A 23,683-nucleotide genomic window follows, 5' to 3' on the forward strand; every position below is an offset into this window, starting at 1 on the left:
AACACTTCCCTCTGAGGGTACAGCCCCTGGGGAAAGCGCTTACGGATCCTTCCTCTGCCTCCTCAGCAACGCCTGGAATTCCTTTCAGCTTTAAGGTCTCCATTTCCCTTGGAGACCAAAGCTGCAAGATCTGACAACCATCTCCCCAGGAGCAGTCACACTTCAGATGATTCCAGTTTTTTATACTTGGACGACTATCAGAGCTGTTAGGTGGAGCGGAGGAAGGAAGATGAAATGCTCAGTCTGACCATAGAGGAAATGGCCTGAAGGCAGTCTGAGTACCAAAGTCAAATCGTGGTAATTCACTGCTTTGCCTGGGGCTGGCATCGCCCGTCTTCGATTTGGACAAGCCCACAGTGCCCCCTGCAGGGCAGGAGAGCAGAGACTTGACTTGGTTCTGCTTAGGTCTCCCACCGTAAGTTACTATTTTGGTGGAAACAGAATAAAGAAATGAAGAATATGAATTGTCTCAATATACCAGATTATTGAGAGTCTAGTTTTGCCAGCCTGAATTTGAGTTTGCAAAGCTGCTGATCAGCCGAATCAATATACCTGGGAATGATAATCTTTCTCTCAAAAGACAAGTCATTTAAAATTTAAATAACCTTAGAGAAAAATATAACCCCTTTCCCTTCACCTTAATAGACATATTTTGCATCTTTATGATTTTTAATTCTGTGTGTGCTTCATTTAAATGGTTAAATATGTATAATAAATTTCATTTAATTTTTTATCAATTATTTTGTATGCTTCAATGGATACATAAGTTTATGAAGTCACTGGATAATAATTTACTTAATCACATTCATATTTTTGGGCCTTGACACTTTGATCAGTACTCAATCTAAGTGATGTATATAAATGATTTATCTGTTTCTTTTTAATTAATTCTTCAAGACAACAGGCATAATGACCAGAGGCAGACATACAGACTTTGGAGGAAGAAAGATTTCAATTCGGATCGACTTTTCCACTTTTAGGCAGTGTGCCTGTGGCAATGTTAATTATCATCTCTGAAGCTCAGAGGTCTCTTCTTTGTAATGGGGCTAGTAAGAATTAAGTGATAAAACACAAATACAGCATCTCATATGTGATTGCAGAGGGGTGATAGCATAACAGAGAGTAGCTATTGTGCTACAGAGGGTAGCTATTGTGCTACCCTCTGTTCATAGACTTGAGATTTCAGGATGAAGAGGTAAAATTACCTTCATGACTAATAACATTTTCCTATTTAGAAAGGCTGCTCTAGTTTACACTGGTCTGGCTCCCTTTAGAAATTGTCCCAAGCTCTTCCCCTGGTTGTTTTGTACGCCATGGGCTCCAGTTCGTTGAGGGATGTTCTCATTCAGCATCTCCCCTCTGGAAACCTGAATATATGTCTGGGCTTCCTGGCAATGAGACTCACTTAGTCTCTGGGGAGAAGAGATGCTTCTGGAGAATGCTGTTTTTCCTTGAGCAGCAAAGGCAAGACAAGGCCCTGTTCTCTCCCAGGCCACTTCCCCTGCCTCCTCTGGCAAGCTTATCAAGGTACGGGGGAAGGGCAATCCTTAACATTTGTTGTCTCAGCAACTCACAGTAATGTATACAACTATATCACAAATCACAAACCGTCTAATCTAGATTTACCAAACTAATGAGAACAGCAGTTTCAGCCTTGAAGGGATCCAATTCTTAGAAGCTCCTAAGAGGAATTCTGTTTTCAGAGTTCAAACAGGAGATCTGTTATCTTCTTAACCTGAATCCCTAATGCAAAGCTTAAAATGAACAAACAATATCTGTATTAGCTCAAGGTTACAATTAAATGGAAAGCAAAAATTTAGAAAAATAGCAAAACCATGAGGCAGATCAGTTCGCAAGTCACATAACATCTTCAGCTCTGTAAATAAATGCCCTGGCCAGAGTAAATAATTAGGAAGTATTTACCTTTGCATTATAAATGGCAATAGAAATGAGGATATTTACATTTACAAAAGGAATGGCCACTCTAGTATCCCAGGCTAATTAAAGACTAAAATAAAAGAAATCTAGAAAATAATTATTTAGGTCACCAACAATCCTTATTGACAAAAGTCATGGAGTAATACCAGAGCATCTGCCCACAGTAATAACTCACAACACAACCACTAGAGTCAAGGCAATGTGTCAAATAAGTTTTGTGTGACATTGAGATCTCTTTAGTAAGATATGATAGATGTTTTGGAAATGTGAAGCGTCAAGGATGTCGTTAAGTGAGTAGCTTTGAAAAAAGAAATTATTTGGTATATTTAAGCCATTTGAAAGGGAAGCTTGAAGTTCTATTGACTAGACTAAATTTAATAGAAAGTTCTAATTCAGAGGCATTAGACAAAAAGAATTTTGCAACCTTGAGACGGAGGGCAACATGTAGGATAGTGAGGCCTGAAGCATAGTAACCCTTACCTCAGATACACACACACACAAGCACGTGCGTGCACGTGTGTGTGCGCGTGCACGCACACACACACACACACACACACACACTATGCTGAAAACATACCTATGACTTTAAAAATATGTCATAGACAACCATGAATGGGAAAGAAGAGCATTTTCTGTAGTTTGGAGTATAAAGCTGTTTCTAAGTTACTGAGGACTATCTACCTAAATACCACAAAATAAAATTTTTAAACAGAATTCTTCTTTCTACAATCTTAGGCTCATATCCTGCTTAAGGCAAAGATGGAAACTTGGTACACCAGCCACCACGCTGCACCTCTATGAGCACTAACTAAATGCACTGCAAACACTCCGGCTTGCTACCCTTACTTGAGTGGCCTGTCATTCTTCCATTTATTTGGTGGTCTGGGCAGCACAGAGCTTCTGGTAAAGAGTTTTGGATGATAATGGCTGAAGGGTTAAAAGGGGATATAGGCTACTGGTAGTTCTTAATCTGCTGCAAAAACAAAACCAAACAAAGAGAAAGTGTCGTGCTCAATATTAAAATGCAAATTTTACAGTGGCTTGAGGTCCTTTCAGGGAAAGTCAAGGGAATAGAGACGTCAGCAGATAATCAGGAATATGTGGACAGTGCTTTGACATGAAAAAAAATGAAAATAAAAAACTCCATTATCTTCAGGCCTTGCTGAAGTTGACAGAGTCGAAGGGAACTATTGCCTGAGTCGCATCATGACTTTAAGAGGTTTGCAGAGAGCAGACATGGGGATAAGTCACCATGGGAATTATGCTAAAAAGCAGTGATTCTCAAAGTACGGTCCCCAGCAGCATCAGTAATGCTTGGAATTTTTTACGAACATTAATTCTTGGGCTCTAATTTACCTACCAAATTAAGTGGTGATTCTGATGCCTGCTAAAGTTTGCAAACCACCAGAGTTACGTTTCAATTGCGCTTACATTTCCATACTGCATCATCCATGGTGTGTGCATGTGTGTGTTAAAAATTTTGGAAGAGAATATTAACCTTTAAATTTTTGTTTGTTTTAATTCAGGGGTATTAGTGGAGGGAATAATAAACACAAAGATGGTTTCAATAAATAACCACAAGTAATCTAAAATGATAGAAAAAAAAACAACAGGAACATATTTTAATTTTTTATATTCTTTTTCTTAACGATCAAGTATGAATCCCTTGAAATTCTACTGATTTAAACATTATATTTGCTTTTATTTGAAAGGAACCTTAAGAACATGTTACCGCCTCATTTTATAGATGAGGAATCTGATGGCTAAGGATTTACTGACACACCCGGGTCCAACGGAAACTCACAATTTTGGGTCTGAGGAAGAGGGTTCACAGGTAAAAATTTTAAATGTGTAGATATTCTTGCTTTAGAAGGAAAATAAAATATTGACCCATGCTGTATGAAGTTAAATGGCTCATTTAACTGCCTTGCCCCACTCCGGGCTGCTGTCCGGGGCTGGTGGCTAAGATTCGCATCGTTAGAGAAACACATGCTCTCTCAGGAGGCCATGAATCAGCAGAGCCGCCTGTGGCCCCAGCTGTAAGGCTGCCTTTACCAGGGAAATGAAAGAGTCTTTTCACTCCCCGCTTCTTCCCTCCCCCTGCCAGGCCCAGCATCATCATCACTCCCATCTTCCTTCTGTGACTGCATCCTTCTTTTCTGGAAGGAAATCATAAGCAACCTGTCCAGGGAGGATTGCTCCTGAGTGAGTAAAGGATTAACTTTTATTATAATTATTAGTCACTACTATTTTATTTATGCATGATGTCCCTCCTTCTTTCGAGATTATTTAAGAGGGGACTTTGATTTTAAGGGCGTGTTATCTGTCCCATCCTCTGTCAGGCCTCGACACTTTCGGAAGGCATGAGGGTGAAGACAAGAAGACGTGAGGATGAGATGTTTTAAGTTCTCACACTTGGGCTTGCAACTCTATTAGGAAAGGCATATAAATGACATTAGAAATAATTGCCTATTGGCAATTTTTGTAAAGTAAAGAGAAATAAAAATACTTTGGCTGAGAATCATGGAGATTGTGGGGAAGTAATATTCTGTTTCGGTAAATGATAAATACGATCTGAATGCTGAAATTCTCTCCGTTCCTTTTTGGACGACCTCTCTTCTTCAAAAGCTTTCCAGATCGATTTCTGTTTATTTGGAAGCTCGTGTAAACCCAGTGAGGGTAGGGGACATGCCTGTGTTGTTTATCCCTGTATCCTCGACAGCTAATGAAATGCCTGACACATGTTGGTACAAAGCAAGGGAGAAAGGAACAAAAGGAAGAATTCTTTTGTTGATATTAATAGAATATCTATTTCTTTTTTCTTTAAAAGGGCCCCTAAAACTGTACAAGGAAACTTGGAGCCATTTCTGACAATGCTTAGGATCGCTTTTAGGATGAAATGAACTCATCTGTATTGGGTGTGTGGCACACAGCACCTGCCATAGGAGTGTCAGCTGTTTCTATTATGTAGCGATGGCATATGGCTGCTAGATGCATCAAGGGTAGTTCCTAGGAATTTTTTCTTTGTCTTTAGGGTGCTATTTCCCTAATATAGACTATTTAGTTTTAAAATGAAGAAATGGTAGTTCAATCTTGGGTATGTTGAAGTTTAAAGTGGAGATAAAATATTCAGCGGATATGTCCAGAAAGTAGGCACTGAAATGTTTAGGGATAGGGCTCAAGAGAAAGATTAGGGAATCGATTTGAGAATTACGCACATACAGAAGATAGTTTTCAATTATGGATCAGAAGATCCAGGGATAATATGAAGAATGAAAACTTCTGGGGCTCAGGATGGAATCCTGGGGGATGCCAACCTTTAACAACCGGTTAGATTGTAATGGTGGTTACATGGATCTGTATAATTTCATAGTACTGTACACTTGCCTCCCCCTCAAAAAAAGTACACATTTAAAACTGATGATGTTCAAATAAGAGCTGTTGTTGAATTAATACTCTGCCAGTGTGAATTTCCTGGTTTTGATAATGTGCCGTGGTTATGTAACAAAATTTGTTATCTTTGGAGAAAGCTAGGTGAAGGATACATGAGACTACTATTTTTCCATCTTCTTCTGAATCTTTGTTTTAAAATAAAATGGTGAAAAATAAAACAAAACAACTAGGCTGCAGCAGAACCACTGTGGATAGCCTTGGGCATGCCCATTTAAATAGGGCTGACCCAAAGTTGCTGGATAATTGAGAGTAAGATATGGTGTGCTGAAAGTATTTTATGGTTCTCTGAGCAGTGATCTAATTTCAGGCTAATTTCAAAAGAATGCAACCAACTGCACAAGCTAAAACAGCTGTAACATTCCAGCTACACTCTGTTTCCGGTCAATAAAAATCCTAAATCTTTATAAGAAAAAAAATCAAGCAGAGCCAGAGAAGAATAGACTGGAAAATTCTGAGGCAGTGAACCAAGAGGCAGCAGCTCAGCATTGCTCTGTGGCACTGTGGATCTGAGAGAGAAAGGCCTACTCAACTCAATACCGGATTTACTCCTAGACACTAGGAAAAAGAATTTTCTTTTATTCAGGTATTTCCAAAGAAAAATTGATATAGGAAAAATAAATTCCACTAGATTTCTTTTTGGTTGTTGTTGCTTTCGGGAAAAATAAAAATCATTAATAATCTTTAAATTTATCCTGTTCTCATAGAACCTCGGGGATGTAAGGGCAGTTAGAAGAGATTTATTTCCTTGCTGCTCAAAATGTCTGTGGACCAGCAACAGGGGCATCCCCAGGGGGCTTGCCAGAAATGTAGACTCTCAGGACCCACCCAAGACCCATTGAGTCTGAATTTGTATTTTTTCACGTATTCAGAGGATGTGCATGCACATTAAAGAATCCAAAGCCCCGGTCTGCCCAATCCTTCCTTTCCACCACATTCATAATCACCAATACAACACTAATTAACAGGACGAGTACTGCCAGCACCTGGGAAGATAACCTCACATAATCAAAAAGATCAGTGGAATAAGGTGTTTATTTTCAAATTCCCTAGAAACAAAATCTCATTTTTAACAATCTTCCACTTCCACCATATGATCTGCTTTCTTGCTGCTGCTTTTGGATTGGAGGCTGAGAGTCTGCAGGCTGTGGACTTTCTCAGACACCAGGCACTCCTGAGGGGGAGGTTGGTGGAGAGCAAGGGCCCACACCTGCGGCCCCTACAGCTTCCACCTGGCCAAGGGCCTTCGCTTCCTCTTCACTGTTGCGAAGGCCACCTGAGAGCGGCTAGAGAGCAGGAAGAGCCCAGAGTAGAGAGAGGAGGTGAGCATTCTACATCCCAGGGTACGTTCCTATCTGACAGCACCGCCTCATCAAAGTGTGATATTGGAATGTACTTTTTTTTTTCAATAATTGTGTCACTGCTTGACAGGTCAACAGCAATGTGGTGAATATATTGCTCTCAGGACTCATGAGATCTGGATTTAGCCAAGCCCCTTCACAGCCGGCCACCTCCCTTAGCCTCCATTTCTTCTTCCATAAATATGGGTAGTATTTGTCCAGTGTCAGGGCTGAAGTGATAATAATGCCCATCTAAAATGCATGCTGACAACTGGGAAATATAGCACAAGCATAAAATATATTGAAAGGCAAGGCACATTTAATTTAATGGAAACAATTTTTATCCTGAGCACTTTACACAAACTAACTCACGATGTAGTTATTATCATTACCTCTTTTTAATAGCGAGGAAATGGCGGCATGGATAGATAAAGTAAATTTGCTCAGGATCACACAGCCAAACAGTAGCAGACACAGAATTTGAAGTTGGGCAGCTGGTTTTAGGGTCTGTGCTCTTAACTACTCTGATCTGCTGTCTCTTGCGGGGTACAGAGCGTTGCATGCATTATCTTACTTAATTGTAAGCACAGTCCTATGAAGTAGTTATCATTATCCCAATTATACATGGGTGAGAACGGAAGCTTTAAGGGTAAATTGCCCAAGTTTATGTAGATAGTAGGTAAGATTCAAACACAAATTCGTTCGATAGTCCATGATTCTAAGTCTATTTTTAGAGCTAAACTGAAGAAGCCACCAAATTTCTAGTCTTGGCAAAATTTCTCTTTACTGAGATGTTTCAAATTCTTCCAAAGTAAGTTATGTCTTGGGAACTATATGACCAACAATAAAACACTGTATTGTAGTAGAAAGTGCTAAGGTTTTAAAGTCAAAGACTCTAGTTTAAATTATAGCTCTATCACTTGGTACTTAATTTTAATAAACCCCATTCCCTATGGTTTGGGGGTAATTTAAATTGTATATGGAAACTACTCATACCAAGCATACAGTATTAGTTATTCAATAAAATGTTAATTTCAACAAAGCAATTCTGAAAACAATCTTTGGGAATCTTGGCTTTGTCTGGTATTTGCTGTGTGGTTTGGGTTACATGAACTTCCTGGGCTTGCATTTCTTCATCAGACGAGAGCCTCCATATTGGTTCATTGGGTAGGGAGTGAAATAAAATGAAAGAAGTAATGTGGTTAGTAAAGGACCTTCCACATAGCTGGGCTTCAGAATGTGATATTTATGACTATTGTCCCAAATTTAATTCTTCAAGAAAATTTAATGAAAACTGCTTTTATTTTAAAGAGTTGATCTAGTTTTTAAAGTCCTTACTTGACTTATAATTCATAAATTTAGAGAGCAGGCTAGTATATATGTAGTTTCTGTGGGCTGTTTAAAACTGGATTTTGTTAGCATTTCAATTTCTATCACTTCAGGACTGCATAAAAAGCGCCCCACTGTTATAACCAAGTCTTGCTACTCAACAGAGTTCAGCAATGCTTAGCTATGCTGTCATCTGACACCATAGGGACATCTCTACATGTAAACTGAACTAAGGGAAATTTTGGATGTCAGAACTGGCTCTTAAAGAAAAACAGGTGTTCTCGAGATCTACTTTGGTCCTGAATGTGATATTTTAACAGCCAATAACTTTTTTTTGTTGGCAACAACAATGTTAATTGTTCAAGACAAACTGGGACTGTAGGAAAATCACAGATACATTCAAAATTTACTTGATCTCTCATCTTCATCTATTAGTCATGACATCAGCTTTATTAAGGAGATGAATGTTTTTTAAAGTTTGTATTGCTTTAGAAAAAGGAAATTTATTTTAAAAGAAACAGCAGCAGTTAGAAATCTAAACATGCAAAAAAGACTGAAGCAGACTGTTCAGGAAATAAATATGCTTGAACAACAAAGAAAGAATTTCTGGAAAGAATTGTTTGAAAATTTTAACTATAAAAATGTAACCCTTGGTGTGTTTTTCAAAGTCTCATAAAATAGCAGGTTTTTCTTTTTTCTTTTCCTTTCCTTTCCTCTTTTCTTTTCTTTTTCTTTTTCTTTTCAACAATATTTTTGTTTCTGAACGCTCTGTGAACTGATACATTCAAATCTGTGTTGGCCATCATGTTTCTGGTCGCCTGCGACAACGTCGATTTGTCTGGGTCATCAGGCCAAGATGCACCGGCGTCTGGAAATGAGAGTGCTGAGGAGAGAATTTCTGGACCTAGATTTTTCCATCCAAATTACCTTGAACATTGCCAGAAACCCGGTTAGCTGTTCTGAAATGAGAATCCCCCAAGACAATCAAGGATTCCCAAAATAAATTCCTGTTGTCCAGTGGATTTTTCCAGTGATTGATGTTTCCAGTGATTCGTCACACGTTTTTCTTCTTAGCTTCCCAATCGGTGATAGACTCCAGGAGAAGAGGCTAGTGTCGAGCTGGCGTTACAGCCACCCAGCACTGAAGAGATCCTCTTCTCTTTACTCTTGTAATCCTGAATTACAGAATTTGCAAACCTTTACAGGTCTACATGGAATACTTAAATGTAACTACCATTTTCATAATGTAGAAAATGTAACCACTATGCTGTTTTATTAAAGGGTTCTTTCACATTCCGCTTATAGTTTCATTGTATAAATAAACAAACAGTGTTGAAATAAAAGTTCAAATTTCAGGTATTTCCATAGTGGTCTCTGACTGAAGGGCATTGACATTTTCTTTGAACTTCCATCTCTACCATGTGTAGAAAATCTGATGCTCTCTTCAAAATGCCCAAAAATTCCCCTGGGGTTTACACTACAGTCTCAAGGACATTTCTGGTTCTGAGCCTCTGCTTTCCCTGATTTAGTGCAGTTCATGGATTCTCTCAACATCATCACATATATTTGTTTTGTGTTGGACCATGAAAACAAGATGGGAATTGATCCTATTTCCTAAATTTCTAACCAAAACAAAGACAAAACACAAAGGTTTTTTTGTTTGTTTGTTTGTTTGTTTGTTTGTTTTACCAAAATACACTAAAGGATTTAGGAAATTAGGCTTTTTACATCTCAATAGCAAAAACAACCTCAGATGCATAATTGGGCAACTTTTTTTCCTCTGAGTCCTTTGTCTATCTACCACATTGCTTGCCTTCTCTCAGTTTTCTCTGCTTCTCATTCTCCACTCTACCTGCTACCAATCTCTGCTCATTTCTAAAGTTATAGCAGTATTGCAAAATGCTGTGTGTATTATTTCATGTATTTGTCTCTGATTAGCTTGTGTTCTTGGGGACTCATCTCCACTCTGTGTGGTTTACCAACGTTTCCTAAAGCAACACAGTTGCTGTAAGAAGAATTTTGGTGCCTGATGTTAAATTCCACCTCATCACCTCGTTGTGCATATAAATATAGAGAAAATAAGGTACTTTACTGAAGAAGCCATTAGCCTCTTTATGACATAGTATGAAGAGTGTCAACTTTACTAAGACAAAGCAAAATCAGGTTAGTAATAAATGTTAAACAAATTGTTAGCAAGAGATGTTAAAGGAATTGTTTTCCATGCTTCAATAAATAGATTGTTTTTAAAAGGGTATGTATATTTGCTGAAGAACAGACTAAATACTTAGGAAATATGGAGCTTACAAAGCGTACATATATATTTCCAAATCAACAAGAAATTGCTTTTATCTACTTATTATTCAACTTTAAAATACTGCATTTGTCCATCATCCACTATTTGGTCTGCAAGAGGAAAATTATCCTACACTATAGTGTATATACTCCACAAAGAACATCACAGTTATAAATCTTTTGTCAAATGCATGCTTTTTATATACGAACAGTTTAAGGAAGAAAAATGTAATGAGAGCATAGATCAAAGACCTAGCCTCATGTATAACTTTTAGAATATTATTATCACATTAACCTTCAACATAATGTATTTACCCGGAGTTTTAATTTACACTGTGTCGTCCTATTGATTTCAACCTGAGCTTGGAACAATTAGGTTAGAGCATCAATGATAACTTAGATCAGCTCATGAGATGGATGCATTAACATCTAATTCATGTCACGTCTAAAGTAATTTGGACATTTTTCATTTTAATGATATTCATAATTATGTGACACATTCTCTCGGTTTTCTAATCCCCCTTGACAATATTATGTAATAAATGAAGAAAAAAATACAATATATTGTCAGCATGTGGATAAAATAAAGTAGACAACCCAGATGAAGTTGAATCTAGTATAATTTATGATAAAACATTTAACACATTTACTTAAAATGTAGGCTTCTACTCAGAAGTCTTTATTTAACATTATCATCCAGGAGTTGTGATTATAATGGAGATTATTTGCCCAAATACTTAAATAGGTATTTATCATTCTTAAAGTCCACTAACAAGTAGATTTTCCTTCTGAGAACATTTGTGTAATCAAAATAATGCTATATATATTACTGTTTTAACTAGTAGCACTGTGACAGTGTTGACACAGAATTCACATTTACTTATTTTTTACTGTGAAGTAAATTCTTGATTAAAGAAAATGAAGACAAAAAATAGTTTTGCTTAGAACAAAACTACTCTTTGCTAATCATTAAAGAATGTTATTGAGAGCAGAATATCAAATGTCATTAGTGATGTTTATTGAGCGCTGACTTCATATGAGTTATTTCAGTTAATTTATGTAATTATCCTACTAGCTAGGTTGCAGATGAGAAAACAGGCTCCAACTAGTTAAGTATTAGCAACTGTGAAATGAAGGTGGATTCCAATTCAGTGACTTGAATTCCAGAACCAGTGGTCTTAGGCACTCAGCTACAGGCATGTAATATGTATTAACATCTTAAAAGTGGGGAATGCATTCCACTGGGGTATGCAAAGACTTCACAAGGATAAAGGAATTTCCAGATAGTCATTTTCCAGACTTCGATTTCTAATATGATGTTTCCTAGCATCTCTTTTCCTATTTCCCCTTTCATATTAAAACTTCTCCCCCTTTACACAAGAAACACATAGCTCTCACATTCCCAAATCTTACTCTAGTGCATTGCCCAGGGTGCATTGTCCAGGTGGAAATGACCAAATTAAATCTCCTTGCAGACATGCTAATTGGATCAAGTGTTATTGAACCTAAAGAGTTTGTCCACCAGCACTGGCAGAGTCAAACACTAAACACTGAGGATAGCAGTGATGAAAGATGGGCTATTTTATAACGAATGGCACTACCCAGGGGAACAGGAAGCTAATGATCCAGAGCCCAAACTCCTGGATGGCTTTTAAGTTACAGACTGCATGGGGCAAAATCACAAGACACGGTGGGGCACGGGTTCAGCATCTGGGAGCTGATTGGTCAGAGGAGAGGCAAGGTTAATAAATCATTTCTTTAGGTCTTGAGGACAACTCTGAGGTCTGCTCTGGCGTCCTTTTGTCTGGTCTCATGGAAAAGTAGTCAGGGGGTCATTCCACCTTAGGGCTCCTGAGCTGAAACATAACTTAAGTCAAAATATTATTTTAGCTTAACAGAAACCCATATCTTGGGACCCTTTGTCAAGTCATGGCCATTGTTTCTGACTGCCTCAGGGGTTAAATGACTAGTAAGGGAAAAGGCTAAAGCTTACATGGCACGCTGTGAAGAAATTGAATACAGTGCCAGGGCTACACATTAAATTAAATCCTACATGAACTTGGAACTCTCGGTTTCACAAAACATATACTGGCGGAAAGATAATGGAAATGAAATGCTTTTAGCAGGGTATATCCAGTCTATTTACCTGATGGTTTAGGGTAAATAAACCTGGAATTTATGGATATGCATGGAATAGCCCACTGGAAAATGTCAGTGTCTGTCACGTAATTATCTAAGTATAAATTGGAGACAGTTCATGACTGAAATAGTTCTGTTTGTGTAAGCGATACCTTACTTAGCTACCTCAAGCACTAGATCTGGGCCAGGGTACTCTCTTAGGTGGTATGAGAAAACCCAGGAGGCTGGGCTGGTGGTCTAAGACATCGTCATTATTTTCTTGTGTCTCATAGTCACTTGTATTCTTTTAAATTATTAGTGAAGTTTAGCACTGAATGAAAGCTCTGAGTCCGGTCAGTCTGTTTTGACTATCTAAGCCTTTGTTTTTATCTCAGCAGATATAATGAGTGTTAAAATTGGCTTTTTACATGTTTTTAAATATAAGCAATTATTTTCTGTTAATGTCAAGGACCTCTTCAGCTAAGCTGAACAGGCAGATCCAGGCTGTGTGGTGCTGGCTGCTTCTATAATTTGGGTGGCATTCTGTAAGAAAACACAGAATTAGAAACAGAAGTAAATATTTATTTTGAATGAAAAAATAAATCATAAAAATTACAAATTTTAAAAGCTGACAAATACTACAGACATCAAAAATCTAGAAAATAACATAATTCAATTAGATACTTGACATATCCCATGATACTTTGTTTTCTACCTCTTTTGGCTCTGTGCTCTTTGATTACTTCTTCATATGACAATGGTTTTGCAATATATTCCATAGAAAGAATAGAGAGAGAGAGAATTCAGTTTTTTCCTCTAGCATGATTTACAAAGATTTTTTTAAAAATATAATATAGATCGTTTCTTGGCCCTTTGGCTAAGATGAAATATAGTAAAATATAATATAGGAAAGTTTATTTCAGCTTCATAATTCAATATTGATATTGTCATATAAATGTTTACAATTGTCAAATTTATAAGAACCTGTATACAGGTTTTGATTAGGCATTGATGAGAACCAAATTATTTAACTATACTTTTACTAGTCTGACAACTGGACAAAATGTTCTGTAGATTAGCTTCTGACCCCATATATTTCAAACCTTGTTTCTCCTCCACCCACATACTTCTGATGATGTGCACTATAGAACACATTCATAAAGTGATATAATCCTTGGCCTGAGTCTACCATTAGGCAATTACCTTACCCAATCAAACACAATATCCAAAAAACACTGGTAACACAGTACACCGTAGAGTATCAGTTGTTTACCCTAGTGATTGCGTGGCTGACTGGGAGCTGATGCTCTCTGACTCATAACACCATATCATACCACATATTGCTAGCCCAGAAAAGATTGAAATTCAAAATTTGAAGTATAGTCTCTACTGAATGTGTGTTGCTTTCACACCATCATAAAGAAAAAAGTCATAAGTCAAAGTATCGTAAGTTGGGGACCATCTATTGTTCAAAGAATTAATGACAATGCTGTTATGAAATTCTTCCTGTTAATTTTATTTTATGTGGACAGTTTCTCAGACTTTACACTTATAAATATTAAAATTAGAATTGATGCTGAATCCTGTCACATTCAAGAAATAAATGATAATCATCCACAAATATATGAGTTTATTGAAAAAAGTCCCTTTCACTTCATCAAGATATATTTCCAATAAATAGATTCCTTTTCAATAAATATCCCAACTGAGAATACATATAATACAAATAATTATAATAATCCCTCAATCCAGGAAATATTTTTAAAATAACTTTAAATATAATTTATATACCATAAAAATTCACTCATTTTAAATGTGCAATTCAATGAATTTTATTTCATTTACAGAGTTGTACAACCATTATCACAATCTAATCTTAGAACATTTCCATGACCCTAAAAAGAAAACTTTGTGCCCATTTACAGTCAATTCCAATTACCAACCCAGCCCTAGGCAAGCACTAATCTACTTTCTACCTCTTTATATCTGCCTTTTAAAAAATCCATAAAAATGGAATCATACAATATATGTTCATGTCTGGCTTCTTTCACTGAGCGTAATGTTTTTGAGGTTCATCTATGTTGTAGCATATATCAATATTTTATTCATATGGGGGACTGAAAAAATAGTCCATTGTATGGATATACCACATTTTCTAAAATCTCTTCATTGGTTCATCAATATATGGGTTGTTTTCACTTTTTGGCTGTTTTAAGCAACGTAGCTAGGAACATTTCTGTCAAGTATACTTGTTCACTTTGTATGTATGTACAAATATTTGTATTATTATTTGTGATACATGCATTCTATATCCAGAACAAAACAGGATTTAGCATTAATTCTATTTCAATTTTAATATTTATAGATGTGAAAGCTGAGATCCTATCCACCTAAAGAAAACTGAGAAATTGAAGTGGAAGGAGCTTTATAATAGCAGTGTCACTCAGTTTTTTGAAGAGAACTGTAAACATTCTACACAATTCCACCTACAAGTAGAATTGCTAGATCACATATTATGACAATGTATAACTTTTTAAGAGTCAAATTGTTTACAAAAAAAATGGCTGCATCATTTTACATTGCTACCAGTAATGCACATGGGCTTGAATTTCTCCACATCCTTGCCAACACTTGTTAGTACCAACTTTTTTACTATAGCCATTTTAGTGGGTAAGTCTTGTTTTTTTGCTTTGCATTTCCCTAAAGGCTAATGACATTGAGCATTTTTACATGTGCTTTCCTGCCATTCATCTCTCTTTGAAGAAATGTATATTCAAATTCTTTTCCCATTTTTAAATTGTATTACTTATCTTGTTAATTATTGAGTTATGAGTTCTTTGTATACATTAAATACATGTTGGATATAATGATTTACAAATATTTTCTCATAGGTTATTGGTTGTATTTCCAATTTTGTGATGGTGTCTTTAGATGAGTAAAAGGTTGTAATTTGGATGACATACAATTTATCAATTTTTTTCTTTTATTGCTTATATTTTGGGGTCAAATCTAAGAAATCATTGCTTAACTCAAGTTTAAAAAGATTTACTCTTTTTAAGAGTTTTATAGTTTTAGCTCTTACATTTAGGTCTGTGATCCATTTTGTGATAATTTTTGAGTATGATGTGAGGTAGGGTTCAAATTCATCTTTTTGAATGGATTTCCAATTGTCCCATTTCTTGAAAAGACTATTTCTTCTCCATTGTATTTTTTTGGTGCTTTTGTTGAAAGTTGTTTGACTGTAAATGCAAGGGCTTATTTCTGGGCTCTTAATTCTATTCCATTGATCAATTCTATCCCACATATATCTCCCCTTCTGCCAGTAATACACTGAATCAATTATTGTAGCTTCGTAGTAAATTTCGAAATCAGGAAGTGTAAGTCTTCCAACTTTTTTTCAAGATTGTTTTTGCTATTCTGGATTCTTTATATTTCCATATGAATTTAGAATTAGCTTGCCAATTTCTGCAAAATAGTCATCTGGAATTTTGGTAGGAAATGTGTTGCATCTGTAGATTAATTTGAAGAATATTGCCATCATAACATTATTAAGTCTTTCAATCCATGAACATGGAATATCTCTCCATTTGTTTACATCTTCTTTAAATTTGCTTAGAAACACTTTATAGTTTTGGAGGTACAAGTCTTGTCAATGAAATACTTAACTTCATTTTCTGAAGTGTAAGTTTCTAGAAATACTATTGAGTCTTATATGCTGATTTTTTTTTATCCTACAACATTGATTGACTTAGTTTTAGTAGCTTTGTAGTAAATTTGGGTTTTCTATATATAAAATACTATACATAGAAATTTTACATTTTTAAATACTTTAACCTTTATGGCTTTTGCAAAATTGTAAAATTAGATTTAATTTATGTACTTATTTATGATGCAGAGAAGTATGGTAGACGGTCAATAAAAGACTTTCCAGAATAAATGTTATATTGGGGTACAGTTTCATGGGGTGAAATGGAAATACGAGTTCAAAAAGATAATTATGTAAAATATCCTCCTGTTAAAGAAAACGTTAATGTAGTAGTTTTAAAAATTGATAATGGATACCGAATTGCCTGGTATGTAGGTTCTACTGGCTACTTTTAAGAATTACATAACTATTTTTATGTTAAAATATGAATGTACAATAAAACAATTTGCATCCTTTGCAACTATTTGAGTTAGATGAAAAATTTTGGTCAATCTAAAAAATGAGGGGGAAGGTAAACAATCAGTTTTTCAGAATTCTTTTAAGAGGTATAAGGGCAAAATCACTTAAAACTTCTGTATTAATGTATACCTCCCTAATAAGTTATTTTCCTCTGGGATGACTGACTGTTACCTCTCCGAGATTTTTGGAAACTACCAAATGACCCCTAATTTTTAAATTTAAAAGCCTCTCTTAGTAGTCATCCAACAGGCCAAATCATTAATTTTGATTGAGGAAAGTAATTATTCATCTAGAATTAAATCACGGTCATCCTTAAGTCACTTAGCTAGTCTTAAATGTTCAGGGCAATGAATGTATATATATGTGTATATGTATTATGTATATATGTACATAATTTTTTACGGCAGATCTATTCAAGTATAAAATTTGTCATCTATAGTACTTGCTAATTTTAAAGAACTTTGGAAGACAGGTAGCGTACGTTCGCTTTGATTTTCCTTTTTCAGCCTTCCATAATCATCAATGGTATTAGCGCAGTTGCTATTTGTCCTTAGGAGTCAGGAATTTCACATTTTCAAACATATTTAACAGACTTTTAGCACACACACGTATACAGACGACTGAGAGTTTTATCATGCAGCCCATGGGGGTTTTTGGAAGTGTCGTCTTCGGCTACATAGGTCATAAAGGTTAAGTTCCAGAACAGTGACAGAATCAGCCTTTGTTCTCCCACGTTCACTGTGCCCAGGGCTCCCTCTAGCTGTCACAGCGCTCACTGCCCACTACTCTTCTCCAGTCCCTCCAGCCGCGGGGTTCGGCCGGTGGGGTGGGGGGAGATTGCGCAAGCGCCGGGGCTGCGACGTGGCTGCCAAAGACCCCGGCTGCAGTCTGCGCCCTCAGGCGGTTCCCTCGGGTCTTCCCCCCCCGCCCCCAGGGGTTTTACGGGGACTACAGGATTGACGTCGCCCTATACACCATTTATGGAATCTCAGTGGACAGCACTTAGGCGACCAGTGCGCGGGGAAGACGCCGAGGGCCGTCGCGTGCGCGCTGGGGCCCGGGTGCGAACCCGGCGGCCGGTGGGCGGCGCGGCCGCGTGACGTGCGCGCCCGGGAGCGCGCGGCCCGGAACGCCGTGCGAGCCCCGGCGGCGGCCGCGCGCTCGGGACGGGCTGCGCGAGCGGGTCGCGTCCGCGCGCGTCGGAGGGAGCCGGCCCCGCGGCTGCTGCGGACGGCGCAGAGCGTTTCGGGAGGCCCGAGACCTGGAGGCGCAGGCGGGCGGCGGCCGTCGGAGACGGGTAAGCCCCTGCGCGGGTCCGAGGCGGGCGGGTGGCGCGAGCGGCCTGGCGGGACAGACGGGCGGCGACGGCAGAGAAGGCCGGGCGCGCGCCCTCATCCAGGGAGCAGTTTCGGCAGAGGATAGTTCGAGACGTTCTTATTTAACTCCCCCATCCCGTAGTTTGGAATCTGCGCCCCTCCCCACCCATTCGCCTCTGGGATGGAGATTCCTGCGCCCCCTCCCCACCATTCGCCGCTGGGATGGACATCCCTACGTCCCTCCCCCGTTCGCCTCTGGGGTGGTGCGCGCTGCCCGCCCCGCCCTGCGGTGGTCGGGTCGCAGCCTCTGGAGCATCTCAGCTGACGGTTCTTCCCGCCCCGCCCCCGCTGTTTGTTTCGGCTTCGAAAATTGCGGTGATCATTCACCCTCACCCAGCCGCTTACAGCTTCCAGAAAGTTCGGTAACCTTTACAAAAAGGTCAGCAGCCAGCCCCCCCAGTGATCCCGGGAATGGATAGTGCGCGCTTTTACTCTTTCTAATCATTTGCGCCTGTTTATCAGGCTTGAGCTCCGCAGAGGATCCCTCCGACCCAATTTCTCTGTCTGGAAAAAGTTTCTCTTGGAATGCACACTCTTCGTGACGCAGTACTGTTGTGTTACCGTAGGGTTGGCCCAGTTTTCCACTCTTTAATTGGAATGAGTTGCTTTACCCACTCTTTCAAGGTTCATCGAAATTGGCTTTATTGTGTTGGAATTTAATGAATTCGCTTTCAAGATTGTGGTTGCCTCTGAAATACGACCTTAAATATTTAAGAACTCAACAGTTTTTCTTTGAAATTTACAAAAGCGGTACAAAAAAAGGTGATATAAGAATGTCTCCAATTATAAATAGCTCTTTTTTTTTTTTAAATTTGCTCTCTTATAATAACAGGCCTTATTTGGTGACTTTATATGAAACCTGTTTGAAACCAGAAGCTTTTCTCTTATATGGGTTCCTTCTCACCAGTAGGGCCTTCTGAAATATCCTTGTGTATAGCCTCCCAAACCATCCAGAACGGGTTAGGACGCTACCAGAGGGAGTTGCGTGCAGCTCTTTGGGACAGGTTCCCTCTCCTTTTTTTTGGTAAAGGGCTAGGTAAGGCCTTAGAGCAACTTCTGCTCACACTAGGGAGATAAGCGCTGGATTATTAAAGACTACTTGTGATGTTGGCCATTAGCATGGTGGTTACTACTTTTCAGTGGTTATAGCACTGAATTAAGTTGCCAGGTGTTTGATTCAGAATTTTACTTTGGCTCTTGAGTATTTTTTAAAGCGCCCGCGTGGGCACACACACAGTTGTTTGAAGCATATATTTCACTTCTTTTATTACATTGTTTAAAAAATAACATAATTGCACCGTTGGTATCTGGAACCAGGTTTTGATTTGTGATTTAAGACAATTTTACTGGTGTAGGTAATGTTTTATTTATTTAATGTTTCTAGGTAAAGTTTCAGAGTTCCTTTATTATGCTTTCTTCCTTCAAATGCTTTAAGGTTTAAACTAAATAAATGCCTTTCTACCCGAAAACACTCCAAGTTTCCTTCAACCCCCACCCCATCCCCGCTAACTCGTAGCTTCAGCTTGGAATCAGACATTTTATTTCACTTTGTTGACAAATACCCATGGTCCTAATTCTTTGAATCTGTCTCTTCCCTTTACTGGCCTTGACCTTAGGCTCAGTATTTGTGGAACATTATCTAAATCAACATTAACCTCCGAGGATATGAAATTAAATGAGCTTGAAACAATGCCAAGCACATTCAAAGTGTGTAATAAAAAGTAGTAAATTACGGTGCTTCTAAGGGCCTGAGCCCATGTGCATGTCATGTTTGTAGTTATGTAGTAGTGAGTAATTTTAGAGCAGTGCTTTTAATTTGCTTGTGAACTCCCAAAGTAATTTATGTAAAACTGTCCCCTCGCACATGGTTGATTTATAATATTTTGCATCATACTTTTAGGTAATGGCAAAGGATGCATTTTTCCCACAGGGTATGGATAACTGACATTCACGCACCATAAAATGGGTACATCACTCTTAACTGTATCCAAGGTTGTATGATAATTGCACTTTTATATCCATCACCGCTGATTTTTTTTTAAAAAAATATATGGTTCCTTTTTCTTGTAATTGTATTTTTACCCCCACAAAAAGTTATCTTAATGTAATTTATTCTTGAAAGCTTTTTATTCTCTGCTGTTTAAAATTTTTCTTATGACTAACTCTAGGAGTTATTTTTCCTATGGATTGAGTTATTAGAAGTGGTAATAGTTGGTTAGAACAGCATAATCCCCGATGGATTTTGATATAATTAAATACGAAAAGTAGAAGTTAGTGGAAATTTATATCTTAATGAGATGGATGGTTGGAGTTGTGCCTAAATTAAAATTGACACCTTTGATTTTTTTAAGGCTTCCACTCTAAAGGAGTAATGAACCATAGTAAAAATAACAGTGAGCGAGAGATATGCCTTTATTTTTTCATTAAGCTATGACTTTATTTTGTCTCTTTGTCACAAAGTGGAAAGATCGTGAGAGGAGTCTAGGAGAGGGGGAAGAAATGGCATGATAACCAGACTGCGGGCGTATTACCAGGCAGATCATTTATAGTGAGGAGCACTAAATAGAAGTAGAGGGATCTGGAGGCCTTTCTCTTAAAATTATGCATGTGGAAACATGTTCCCTTAAAAGTCTTCATGTGCCCCAGGGGTACATGTCCCGCAGTTTGCAGGACCACTGAGAGCAGTGGTTATCAACCAGGATGATTTTGCTGCCCAGGGTACATTTGGCAACGTCTGGAGAGTTTTTTGGTTGTCATACTGTATCTAGTAGATAGAGATCAGAGATGTTGCTAAACATCCTATAGTGAACAGGAGGACAGTCTCCCATAACAAAGACTTAACCAGCTTGAAATGTCTGAAATGTCCGTCATACCAAGGTTGAGAAACCCTGGTTTAGAGAATTAGTTTTGCAATCAGACTATTTAACTCTGTATCTAGGGCAAATAACTTTTTTGAGGGGTAAAGAATCAGGTCAGTATTTTAGGCTCTATGAGCCACATGTGATCTCTGTTGTGTATCCTTTTTTTCCTTTTCCAGTTACAGTCGACATTCAGTATTTTATGTTAGTCTCAGGTGTACAGCATAGTGGTTAGACATTTATATAACTTATGAACTGATTTTCCAGATAAGTCTGATACTCCCCTAACACCATACATAGTTATTAATATTAATATTATTGACTGTCTATATTACCCATGCTGTACTTTACATTTCCATGACTATTTTGTAACTACTAATTAGTACTTTTTAATCCCTTTGTCATTTTCACCCAGCCCTCCAACCCCCTTCCATCTGGCAGCTATCAGTTTGTTCTCTGTATCTATGACATTGTTTCTGTTTTGTTCGTTCATTTATTTTGTTCTTTAGATTCCACAAATAAGTGAAATTATATGATATTTGTCTTTCCCTGCCTGACATATTTCACTTAGCATAATACCCTCTGGGTCTATCCATGTTGTCGTAAATGGTAAGATTTCTTTTTTTTTCTTTCTTTTTTTGTATGGCTGAGTAATATTCCATTATAGATGACTTTATTCAGTCATCTATTGATGGGCACCTAGGTGGCTTCTGTACTTTGGCTATTGTAAATAACGCTGCAGTGAACATAGGGGTGCATGTATCTTTTTGAAGTAGTGTTTTGGATTTCTTTGGAATAAATATCCAAAAGTGGAATTGCTGGGTACTTCTTTGTCTCTTGTTATAGCTTTTGTTTTAAAGTCTATTTTGTCTGATATAATATTGCTACCCCAGTTTTTTTTTAATTTTTATTTTCATGAAATATCTTTTTCCATCCTTTTACTTTCAGTCTGTGTGTGTCTTTCAATTTGAAGTAGGTTCTCTTGTAGGCAGCACATGTATGAGTTGTTTTTTTATGCATTTAGCCATCCTTTGTCTTTTGATTGTAACATTTAATCCACTTACATTTAAAGTAATTATTGATGAGTGTGTAGTTATTGCCATTTTAGTATTCATATTTTTTATCTTTTTACCCTTGAAGTCCATTGAAGTACAAGATAACAAATCTTATACCGGTTTGGTGGTGATGAACTCCCTTAGTAAAGAATGCATTTTTACATACAAATGATGCCGCGATAGACCATTTAGTCACTCTTTGCCTGTTCTTAAGAAATGCATCTGGCTTCCTAAACAACCTTCTCCTTTCTAGAAAGGTGAGTAAGGAGTGCTTAGTATGCCAGGGTGCACAGCTTGAAAGACTAGTGCAAGCATTTTGACCCATTCCTTTCTCTAAACAAAAGCAGCATTTTCCTTTACTCATTTCCATCTTAATGCCTTCTCCATTTGAAACACATTTATTATTCAGTATTATTATTGATTTATAGTCACTAAACATACCATTGTTCATGAGCGAGCCTGGTATTTTACTATAGAAATTTTCAAAAATAAATTCCTGAAAATTTAACAGTGGCGAAAAATATCAGCCTCATTTTCTAAGAGTGATGCTCACCAATTTTGTTTCCATTTTTTCCTTTGTTTTCATGCTGATGGCAGAGCAGTTTTCATCTCCTTCTGAGCACTCCCCGTTGAAAAGCTAAATGTTTCAAACAGAACTGGCACGATTCACTGTACAGCTCCACATCCCAGTCAGTTAAGGACATAGTATTTGACCATTAGCAGCACTTCACTAGTCTTCAAAAGTACCCTTTTGCCTTGGCTGAATGTCATTTCAGCCAGGAACAATTATTTTCTTCTGGGAAAAAAAAATGCTGAAGGACATGGAGTCAAGTGGTGCTTTTGATTTTAGGGCCCACTTGGTTATTTCTAAATTTCAGCTTGGGAAGGAACTTTGCAGTTACCTCTGGAGAACAAGCCATTTTACAGGAATCATAAGGAAACTTCACTGCCAGTGGGGAGCATTGTTTTATTTGTAAGATATGCCACCGGGTTCCACATCTTTTTGGGTTTTTCTCAAACTCAATTTACCTCTGATGGTGCAAAACTCACCAATTTTCCAAATCCCAGCCTTTTCATCATGTAAAATGTATGCTAAATTTATAATTCTCTTACATGCAAATAAGAAATTTGAAAAGAACATAGATTTCCAAATTCCATAATATCAACGATTCTTCCTGGTAAAACAAATGACTTTTTCCCGGTAGTCACAAAGCACTCTATCTGTACTTATGTCATGGTGATTATCCACCTCCATGGCGTTACATGGATTTGCAAGCATCTCTGAGTCTGCTGTCTCGAGAGTCTCTTGGGGACTGGGAGTATCAATCACTACATTGTTTTGCACACTACCTTACATCCAATAGATGTAAATCTATGTCGTATATAATTATATATTAATGGTATATAATTAATAGTAATGAAATGAATTAATAAAAATTTTACTCATGAATTTTATATATATGTGTATATATGTATATAGTCCACTAACTCCTACTAGTCTTTCTCAGTTCTTCCTATTAACTCCAGGTAAGAATGGAGCCAATAGACATATTGAGTTATTGAATGAGTTGGCTCCTCTCTTTCATTAGTCTCACTTTTTGCTAAGATTCCTGTTATTTGGCGCCTATGACAGTTGTCCTTTTATACAAAACTCACTAGATCTAAATATTTAATTTCTATTTTTTTAAACTTGTTATTAAGGGTCATTTTTTAAAATTTATAAATGTGATTTTTTAAAAACTTCTAATTGAAAAGTTTTGCT

The 23,683-nt window shown here is 37.5% G+C and overlaps 1 protein-coding gene across 4 annotated transcripts in view; it reads left to right on the plus strand.

Annotated features, from left to right (window-relative positions):
• The first annotated feature begins 3,754 nt into the window (after window positions 1–3,754).
• The window catches only part of SPART (spartin), a 65,562-nt gene continuing 45,633 nt past the window's right edge, over window positions 3,755–23,683 (plus strand). Inside the window, exon 1 of one of the 4 annotated variants that reach the window (XM_039872998.1) lies at window positions 3,755–3,772. The gene's annotated coding sequence lies outside the window, so the exon portion shown is untranslated. Of the gene's footprint in view, window positions 3,773–3,919; window positions 4,144–11,982; window positions 12,001–18,248; window positions 18,388–23,683 lie in introns of those variants that run through there. The other 3 variants (XM_039872994.1, XM_039872997.1, XM_039872995.1) reach the window with 3 other exon arrangements.

Source organism: Pteropus medius, unplaced genomic scaffold (assembly GCF_902729225.1).
Source record: "Pteropus medius unplaced genomic scaffold, Ma_sr-lr_union100, whole genome shotgun sequence".
Classification (NCBI taxonomy): domain Eukaryota; kingdom Metazoa; phylum Chordata; class Mammalia; order Chiroptera; family Pteropodidae; genus Pteropus; species Pteropus medius.